Source organism: Condylura cristata, unplaced genomic scaffold, assembly GCF_000260355.1.
Source record: "Condylura cristata isolate star-nosed mole 26May11 unplaced genomic scaffold, ConCri1.0 scaffold00017, whole genome shotgun sequence".
NCBI lineage: Eukaryota > Metazoa > Chordata > Mammalia > Eulipotyphla > Talpidae > Condylura > Condylura cristata.
This window is the reverse complement of record NW_004567118.1, coordinates 885,959-896,016: the sequence shown is the minus strand read 5'-3', so window position 1 is coordinate 896,016 and position 10,058 is coordinate 885,959. Positions and strand designations below refer to the sequence as shown.

At 57.2% G+C, this 10,058-nt stretch overlaps 1 protein-coding gene across 1 annotated transcript in view; it reads left to right on the top strand.

Moving 5' to 3' along the window:
- Nucleotides 1-10,058, top strand: part of WNT3 (wingless-type MMTV integration site family, member 3) — a 41,748-nt gene that overhangs the window by 403 nt on the left and 31,287 nt on the right. The window lies entirely within an intron of this gene.

The following is a 10,058-nucleotide window of genomic DNA, read 5'->3' as shown; positions in this document are numbered from 1 at the left end:
CCCCCCAGTCCACCCTCCACCCCCGACCCGGGTTTTCTGCTGGTGTCGCCTTCCGAATCCAACTCCTGGCTTCTCTGATAATCACCATTTTCCCTGCTACTCGCTGTAGAGGCTGGAGCACTTTCCCGTCTCCACGGTCTCTTATTCTGAGATCCTTCCCCCACCCGTCCCGATTTGGGCCCCCCTCCAAGGGCCTCCATTTGCTTGCAGTTGTGTTTCTGGAAACCCGGCGCTGTCCCCGGGGCCCAGCCACTCCTGTTCTCCATTTCGGGGTCTTCATGGGCAAAATCGTCCTGTTTCTTCATTGCCGCCCCCACCTCCGCCGCTGTCTCCATCAGCTCTCCCCACAATAGCCCCCTTTGCCTTCGTATATCAGACCCCAGAGGCTTCAGGGCTCCCCAGGGCAGGGGAGTGTGCGTTGGGGGGGGATCCGATTCTCCCCACTCTGCTCTAGATTAATCTTGAGCCACAGAAGTGAATATGGTATTTGCTGATCCGAGATGCCATTGAATTCGGATTTTATTCATTTCGTGCTTGTCCATCCTGGCAGAAGGGGGGAGTCCTTGAAAATGTAGTTGTTTGGGAGGGGGTGGGTTTGTTCTTTGACCAAAAATCCAATTCTCCATGTCAAATTCGTTCCTTTTGGAAAACCAAGGACCGAGGAAAAAGGGAGAGAGGAAAGGAGAATTCCAGCCACGAGAAATGCGGATACAAAAGACATTTTTAGTAAATAAGACTAGGAAGGCAGGCTCGACGTTTGGGGGGGTGTGTGCGTGTCGTGGGGGGCTGACTGAGCGGCAAACAGGCCTTTGGAAGCCCTGGTTCCAGGGAGTCCCCTTGTTTTTCAAGCGGCCCCATCACCCCCTGGCAGGTCCCAGAGGCCAGAGGGGAAGACACACTGAAACCAGTTCTCTCAATTACACCCCGCCTCTCCTCAGGCTCCAACCCCTGCATTCCGGAAAACTTTAATTAAAGAATCTTCCCCTCCTGGACGGAGGAGAGCTCGACCTCGGGGGTGGGAGGTGAGGAGGAAGAATTTGGGACCTTGAGTGGGAAAAGGGGCTGTGGCCCCTGCAGAGAAGGGGAGTGCACCAGGGTGCCCTGCCACCTGCCTGTTCCCGTCCCTGCCTTGGCTCCCCTTCCCGGTCTGGGGGAGGGGAGCAGAGCCAGCGAGATGCAGGGGCCACACCCGGAGTCTGCCTCCTGGCAGCATTTGCCTCTGGGGGCTTGGGGGCTAGGCTGGGGGGCAAGAAGGGGGACCCGGCCAAGGGGCTCTGTTTTCAGGGCTCCCAGCATCGCTCCGGGACTGACACCCATGGTGAAGGCTTTCTTCTGCCCAGCGCATCCTTCCCGGGGCAGTGGGCTGACCATGGGCATAAAGAAGCCCATGGGGTGAATTGGGGTAGCGGGGTGCCCAGCTGGGGGCTCTGCTGTGTATGTGGTGGGGGAAGGCTGTGGAAACTAGTCGTATCTCACTGGCCTCTCCCGACCCTCTCCCCATTCCTGCGCCAAGGTGGAGTTGTGCTTTGCCTTAATGGGGATACTTGTAGGGGGAGGGGAGAAAATGACTTGGAGCCCCACAGACTTTAGGGAGCAAGGAAGACTGCTGGGGCTCCCCTACCCTGTGACCTGGGGAAGGGTGCTTTCTGAGGCCATGGGGGCATCTGATAGGTAGTGGGGCGTTGAAAGCGTCTAGCTAGGGACCACCCAATGGGAGAAGACATTGGAAAACCCTGAAAAGCAGGACATTGGCCCAAACATGGTGTGTTTGGGGACTGGCGGGGACAGAGTTGCTGCTTTGTCTGAGAGATGTGTGTGTGTGTGTGTGTGTTTTATTTCTGTGACCCTCAGGGTGTCACCCCTGCCTAGTGTGTGACTGGGCTGACTGGATGCGAACTTGTGCAGAAGCTGTCCAGGGGACCCACAGCTGCTAACGGGGCTGAGTCTGCATACAAGTGCCAGGAAGTCACTGATCCTAGGATGTGTGTCTCTGCGTGTGAAAGATCGAAAGTCTAGAAGCATCTCTGCCCACGGAAAGGTCACGACTGTGTCTGCTGTGCCACTCACTGCCTGACAATGCTCCGTGCAAGTGTGTGTGTTCATGCCTTCGTGACGGCGTGAGGGGGAAGCCCCACAGATGTCTTTGTGCCTGGCCGTGACCCGATTGTGCTTGTGAGCCTGAGTGTGAGTGTCAGGGCTGGTTTGGGACTGTCCTCCAGGACCGGCGACTGCAGCTGGGCCTCTGGCTATGGGAATTTTTGAGACATCAGAAATGTGGGTGTGAGTGGCATCCTGAGCTTGAGTGCTCGATGGGCATCCAGGGTCCAGGAGGGACAGTACAGCCAGAGACAAAGGTCTGCAGAGGAAGCTGCCAGGGTCTCATTTGACCTGGGGTCCTGGGCCTGGCGGCATGGGGCCGGGTGTAGAGCCTGTCTGGGCACAAGCTCATCCTGACTGCCCGGACTGTGGTCAGTGGCCCTCCCCCTTTGGCCGTTTGGTTTGTCTTGGTCGTAGAACTGGGGTGGAGGGTGAGTCACCTTCCCTGGGCTGGGGCCTGCTGGGGCTGGGACAGGGACGCAAGTGAATGGGCCTCAGCTTCCTGTTCTGCCTCTGCCTCCTCCCCCCACCGGGGCAGTCAGATTCCAGTCCTTTCCGTGTCTGAGCCCCTCCAGGCTTGCCCTCTTGGGCCCACCCAGCTCACATATTCCCCAGGAGGGGTTTACAGGGAAATCAGCTAGCTGGGATTTCTCAAGGAAGACACTCCCCCACCCACAGCCTGCTCCTACTGAGGTCTCCCCCCTCCCTTTTCTGAGAGAAGGTAGACCAGAAGGTCTGGGTCAGGGCCTCAGCCACGACAAGGCTCACGGAAGAAGCCTCAGGAAGGGGACATGTGCTCCAGGGCCTCCCAGCCAGGTCGTGCAGACCTGGGACAGGAAGCCGGGACAGCAACCCTGATTTCTATAATTTTTCTTGTCAGTCCTAGTTAGTGCCTGGTGGAGGAACTTGTCTTTCTTCTCCTTCTTGGGGAAAAAACGAACCTATCTTATTAGGGCTCTGCCCGGTGCCTGCTGCATTCCAGGGCCAGGCCCTGCTGGAAGGGGCCTGTGGGGGGCACCCCGCCTCTGTGTGACCAGCCCCAGGCTGTTTCCTCACCTTCACTCACAGGTCACCAGCCTGCCCTGCCTCCCAGCTTGGTGAAAGTGCTCCCCGGAAGTCAAGGGCAGTGAGCTGGGAAATGAGACACCTGAGTTCTCTTTCTACCGTCCTGGGACTCAGTCCTCAGCTCAAGGGCCTGTCTTGAGCCTGCCTCAGTTTCCCCATCTGTCAGGTGTCCTGCTGCCTCCCCCACCCACTCCCACCTGCACCGCCTTTGAGAAGCTTGTGAACATGTTCAGTCAAACCCCGCAGGGGTCAGTGGGCTGGGCCCAGGGAGGCACCCGGAGACTGCGGGGGAGGACGGCCCCAGGCCAGGTGTTAACACTTGTAACAGGCAGGAATTACAGCTGGCTGGGGCTGGGGCTGCTAGGGGCTGAGCTGGCTGGAGGCTGTTGATCCCTCAGACAGACAGACAGACAGACAGACAGATGGGCAGATACCAGATTGGATGGCCAGGCTTTCTCTTCCAGGGCAGGCAGAGAGAATGTGGCAGAGAAATTAATCCAGGTCTCCTGAAGTGAGCTCACAGCACTCTGGCCCACCTTATCCCCATTGCTGTTCATAGGGGCAGAACAGGTGACTGATCAGTTTGTGTTCTGATGACATATTGCTCAAAAAATAAAAAAGTCAGGCCCTCCCTGGTGGTGCAATCAGTTAAAGCTCAGCACTATGAAGCCATCGTAGCCGCTGCAACACGAGTTCGATCTCCAACCAGGGAGCTGACCCACATGGCACAGCAGACCCCTCCTGTCTCGCCTGCTGCTCCCTCAGCAGTGTGTTTCAGTCCATCTGCCTGTTCTGTGCCCCACTCTGTCCCTGGTGAATCCTCTCACCCCCCACACCTCTGGCCTGTACCCCAGTTCTATATGCATGAATAAATTAAATCTTAAAAAAAAAAAAAGGTAAAAAGTACAGGAGCCTGGAGCTGAGTTGTTCTTGGAAGAACCTGCTTTGCTTTGTGGAGGCAAGGCTTGGGGAAGAGACAGTGTCAGTGAAAGTTCTCCCAGAATCTCAGAGCATTTCGTCCTTGGCTCTGGGGCCTAGAGGTGGAGTCCTGAGCCAGGCATGCCGGCCTCCAGGACTGGGAAGACTTTGGGGCAGGAAGTCAGAGAGGCAGGAGCTGGACCCAGGTGCCCAGTCCTTCAGTGGTCATGCCCTGTTCTCCCTCCCTGCAGTTTTCCCAGTGGCAAACCCATCCAGAACCCCCCCCAGCACCCCACTCTCTGGCACCTGGGTACATACCCAATGACTGCTGCAGGTAGAGAAACTGAGGCAGCAGAGAGAGCTCCTGGTAGAAAACCCAAATAGTTGTCACTGGCTCCTTACCCACATTCGCTACTTAGGCCTCTGGCCTGGGGCAGATAGAGAAGGCCTTAGGGTCCAGTGTAGGGGTGGGGAAGCAGCCGAGGCCTGGGGCAGATAGAGAAGGCCTTAGGGTCCAGTGTAGGGGTGGGGAAGCAGCCGTGACTGCTGTGTTTTCTATACAGGAGAGAAGGGCCGAAAGTGCGGGCAGAAGTGACTTTTCCCAGCAGAGGAAACACTTCACACACCCAGGGGAAGGAGAAGACCTTGCTGGTCTTGGAATGTGATGAGCCAGGGGTTTAGGAGGACTTGCCTTCTAGACTTTTCCAGCCACCTTGCTATGAGACACAGAATCATCCTAAAGCCACTAAGCCGGCGACACTGTTCCCCCCAGCCCCAGCTGGAGAAGGAGGTGGCCTCACCACTCGTCCAAGATCCGGACCCGGGAGTACCCACCTGTAGAGGGAGCAGAGAGGCCAGTGTCTGAGTTCTGAGCTCGCCATCAGCTGCTGGAGGCAGGTCCCTTTCCTTCTTAGCGCTTCCCATCCTGCCTCCCTCTGGGCTTTATCTTCCTTGTTCCCAACGAGGGGCCCCTTCTGCCTCTGCAGTCCACAGGGCTGTAGCAGGCACCCAGTTCACTGCCCAGAAGCTTGACGCCTCTGCGGCCTCCCGTCCCCTCTGGACCCTTTCAGACATTCAGAGCCTGCCCTTGGCTCCCCACCCATTTACTTGCAGACTCACCTCAGGCAGTCTGACCTTAGTCCCAGTGCAGGTTCTCCACTGCTGCCTAGTCAGCCTGCTGAACCCCCAAACCTCACTTTTCCCAACTACTCATATTCCTATGGATCCAGACTGCTCACACCCACATCTGGGTTTCTCATGTACGACCTGGTTAACCGAGGGCAAGTTGCTCTCTGAGCCTCAATTTCTTCATCTATAAAATGAGACTTGGGTTGTTGTGAAGATTAGGTGAGTGAATACAAGTAAAGTTGTTAGCATCGTGGCCAATGCACAGCAAACATTATATACATGTTAGGTATTTTCAACCCCCGTCTTCAAGCTATTTTGACTCCTTTAAGTCCTGGATCCCATCTTGCCTCCTCCAAGAAGTCCTCCTAGATTGGTCTCCACTGACTGCATTTTCCTTCTCCCTAGAGTCAGCTTGCTTTGCTATTATGGGTGTTGGAGCATATAGGTTTATTCTTCACATGAGGGAGCAGACGAGGCTAACTTCACCCAGCAATGCCTGTCCAGGCCTGGGAGGGAGAGAGATGGTGGTTTGCACTCTTACCGCCACTGCCATTTCCAGTTGGGATCTGGAACCACGTGAGGCTGGGCCTAGGAGGCTTGGGGAGGCGGGCTCAAGGGGGGGAGTGGCCCTGGGGCCGCCTGGAACAGCCCAAGCAGAAGTTGCTCCTCCAGGAGCTGAGAGATGATTCAGAAGGTGATTTATAGACGGAAGCAGAAAGCTTGGCTCCTGGCAGAGGCCTGCTGCTTAATTACATTCTTTGGGGGGTGGGGGTAAGAGTTGGGCGGCAATAGGGGTAGTCTTTTCCCCTCCCTCCCTCTCCAGGCCCGGTGCCCCAACTCCCAGCAGCGGTGCCCCAACTCCCAGCAGCGTCCCACTTTCTCCTGCTGCCAGGGAGGGGATTCCCTGTTCTCCACCAAAGACTAGGCCCCAGGGAGCGCAGGGCGGGTTTCTGAGGCTGGAGGAGGTAGAATGAAAGGGAAGAGGCGAGACTCTTGGGAGTCCTCCAGGGGAATCTGGGAGGCTGGTGGGAGCTGGGGAACAGGACTGATTGGGAAAGATGACTTGGTCACTTCCCCACCTGTGGGCAGGTGAATAGCTATCCCTCAAGGCAAAGGGTTTCTAGAATCTTCCTGAAGGTGCCAACCCCACACTTTACCTCCAATGCCCTATTCTGCTGCCACTTGAATCCTTTCTTCAAGCATTTTCCATGGGATGGGAGCTGGGCCCTGTGCTCACAGGTGAACCCCAAATTTGTGATGTTAAGGCAACTTGTACTCCACAAGCACAGTGGCTGTTTTGGCCCAGAATAGTTCTTCAGGCAGGGTCAGCCTGGTCTGGGGGAGAGAGAAACATTCTTCTCCTCATGTCAGGGAGTCACCACTGTTGAACCGCCACAGCCAAATCTGTTGGGTTGCTGGCTGTGTTAGCATCTGGATTCTCCCCATTAACATGGTGGGTTAGCAACCAGTTAGACTTCTCTCCACCGCTCCTGCCTTCCAATGCAGCCTCCACCACAGCTCTGAAACCAAAAACTCCACCTCTAGATCCAGAGACTAGAAAGGTGCGTGTTGGGGGGCTGGGGGACAAGGGGGCGGATCAACAGGCCAATAGTCTATTTATCTGTTTGCCGCTCTGCGTGTTCAGCCTGGAGGAGTTGGTAGGGGTCAGGATGGGGACAGTAGACAGCTCTCCGGTTCCCCCTGAGGCAGGCCTTCTCGAAATGGCCTCATTATGTGTGTGGAGTAGATTCCAGAAATGTCAGGCACACCCATACATCTCGGAAGGATGGAGCAGAGGTGTGTGGGATGGGGAGGGGGCAGTGAAGGGTGGTGAGAGGCTCCTGGGCAGAGAGTGGGGGACCCGAGACCTAGTCATGGTGTGACATTAGGCTCTTCCAGGCCTCAGTAAGTTGGGGAGTTGGGTGAATTGCTGGCCTTAGGCTTCAGCTCTCAGATCTCAGTCCCAGATTCTGAACTGGCAGCTATTTGGATTCTCTGTGCCGAAGAGGGTTTCCTGAGCACTAGCCTCAGGGCAGGGTGGGGGACTGAGCTCAAAGCCTCGTACTTAAACAGCTGTGAAATCCTGTGTGAGGCTCTAGCCTCCCCAGGCCTCAATTTTCTTATCTGCAAAATGGGTGCTGATAACAGCCCAAGCTTGCGCCTGCCTGCCTGCAGGGCTGGTAAGAGCTTGGATGGAAGACTGTTTGTGAGACCCATCCTGAGCTGTCAGGTTCTCTGCAGAGAAGTGGACTGCCATTGCCCAACCTGTGAGGGCCAGCTCCGGTCAGAGAGGCTGACAATGGCCCCAGCAGACCCTCTGGGTCTCGGAGTTCGAGGAGCTGGTGTTTCCCACAAAGGAGGAAGGAAGGGTCTAGAAAGGGGAGTCCTCAGCTCCTGTTTGTGGCACCCCAAGGCTCAGGGTGGGAGCCCAGCAGAGGCAGCAGAGGTTTGAGGCTGAGTAGCCACAGGGCAGGCTCACAGCTCGCGGCTTGGGGCGAGGAGGCCTCTGGAGCTCACAGGCCCCCGGGCTCAGCCAGAGCTGGTTAATATTTCTCAGGGGGACTTTATTGGGGTGTGGGTGACAGGGTAGGAAGGGCAAAGGGTTTGTCACCACAAGGGCCTCTGCAGAGCTCTGTGGTCATCAGGAAGTGCTACTGGCCTGCGTGAGGCCTAGGAAACTGAGTCTGACAGGCCATTTGCTGAGGACATTCTGTGAAGCCCGCCCCTGGGCTTGGAGTCCCAGTTTATCTGCCGGAGCCAGCTGGATGGGGAGGAAAACCAATTTCTCCTCGCGGGGCCCATTAGGAATGCAAACGGGCTGTGGCCGGGCAGTGAGCATGCGCCCTGCCTCCTGTCCAGCTCCCCCCCTGCTCAGGAACACCCGTGGCCCCACGTGGCCTGGCAGCCACGTGACTTGGCCTCCACCAACCTGTCAGTTGTTCCTTTTACAACCCCACGAGCCCACCAGTGTCCCGCGCGCCTGCTCACGGAAGTGCCGCCGCCTCCCCTCTCCCCTCAACTGGTGACCTTCCACTTTGCCTTCTAAACCTGCATCCAGCCGTTCTCCTTCTGGAACCCACCCAGCTTCCTAAACCTCGGCCCTACAAGCATGGCACAGGTGGTCACTGCCTCTCCCTGCTTTTCTCCCCGGGGGTGGGAGGGGGCAGAGATGTCCGAGACCCCTGCCTCCAACCACGGGCTTCCTCTCCTTCTGCACAGACACCCCACGAGGGGGCTCCTGTGCCTAATCCCACAGGGCCCCAGGCCTGCTCCAGCGTGTAGTAGGGCTGCTCGTAGTGTGCGCTGGACAAAGGTGCTGCCAGGGTGCCGGCTGCATGTGGGAACCACTGTGGTTCCCCCCACCCCGCCCCACGCGCCCTGAGGCTGGAGAACGGCTCTGGCCGTGACCCTGGCTGCTGCCCACCGCACTCAGCCAGCCTGCGCAGCTCAGGCCACCTGGCCAACAGCCCTCCACTGTGGGGACCACTCAGGAGGATGGGCCCCTCACCTAGTAGAAACTGAGGGGTGCCTCATCCCAGTCTCAGCTCCCCTGGCTTTATCCCTCCTCCACCCCCCAGCCCTGTCTGTAGAAGTCTTTCTGCGTGCTGTTTCTATCCTGCCTTGTCCACCAGCTTGGGTGATGCTTCGCGGTGCAGACATTGAGCTTTAAAAACCCCATCTGGGGCTCTCCCTGGGTTAAAGCACAGCACTGAGAAGCTAAAGCCGCTTCTGCATGAGTTCGATTCCCGCCTGCCCCGGAGGTGACCCACAGGGCGCGGCAGACCTCTCCTGACCCGCCCGCTGCTCCCCTCAGGGGTGTACTTCGTCGATCTGCCTGTTCTGCTCCCCACTCTGTCTCTGGTGAAGCCTCTCACCGCCCCTGAGCCTCTGGCCTGTACCCTAGTTCTGTGTGAATAAATAAATCTTAAAAAAAAAAAAAACCCTTCTGGCATGAGGCAGAAAGGGACACATAAAACAAAAACAAATCTTTCCATATCATATCATCTTGCCCATCTTGCGTCCCCCTGAAAAATGCCCTGAGAAATGCCCTCGGGGAGCCTGTGAGCTCCTGAGGCCTCCCCACCCCAAGTCTTCAGCTGTGAGCCTGCCCTGTGGCCACTTGGCCTCAAACCTCTGCTCCCTCTGCTGGGCACCCTCTCTGAGCCTTGGGGTGCCACAAACTGAGCTGAGGACTCCCCTTTCTAGACCTTTCCTTCCTCCTCTGTGGGGAAACTCCACAAATTCAAGAGCTGGTCCTGGCCAGGTAGTTTGGAGTTATGAGCATTCTAGTTAGTTTCTGGTCAGCTTAGCACCCCTTAGCCTTCAAGACTAGCATTTGGGGTCAGCATCTTTTCTCCATGGCTGGCTTCACTCTGAACACAAAGCTGGCACCTGATCTTCCTCTCATTTCCTTCCTAGCCCCTTGCCGGCCCCTTCCCTGGTTCCTCGGCCTCCTCTGCCCTGGCAGCTGGCCAGCTCTGCACGGCCATTCTCCAAGTGACAGAATGTGGGGGGCACCCTCCTTCCCACCCAACCCCCCTGCCCCTCTCAGCTGGATGGCTGGGGAGTTCTCTGTGGTGAGAACTGTCACTGTGGGCTCACTGAGAGGCAGGCCCAAGGTCACATGGGATGAACAGTCACGTGGGACAAGTGCCAGGGTCCCTCACTGCCAGCCAGGTCCTTCCAGAAGAAGCCTAGAGGGGCCAGGCTTGACCCACAAGATGGGGCCTGAAGGAGGGACAGAGGACAGCAGCTGACGGGGGTCAGGCTGGCCTTACCATCAGCCTGCAAGGTGTCTTCGCAGCTCTGGTAGCTTCTTCCCTCCCTCCTGCTTCAGTCTGTGGGCATCT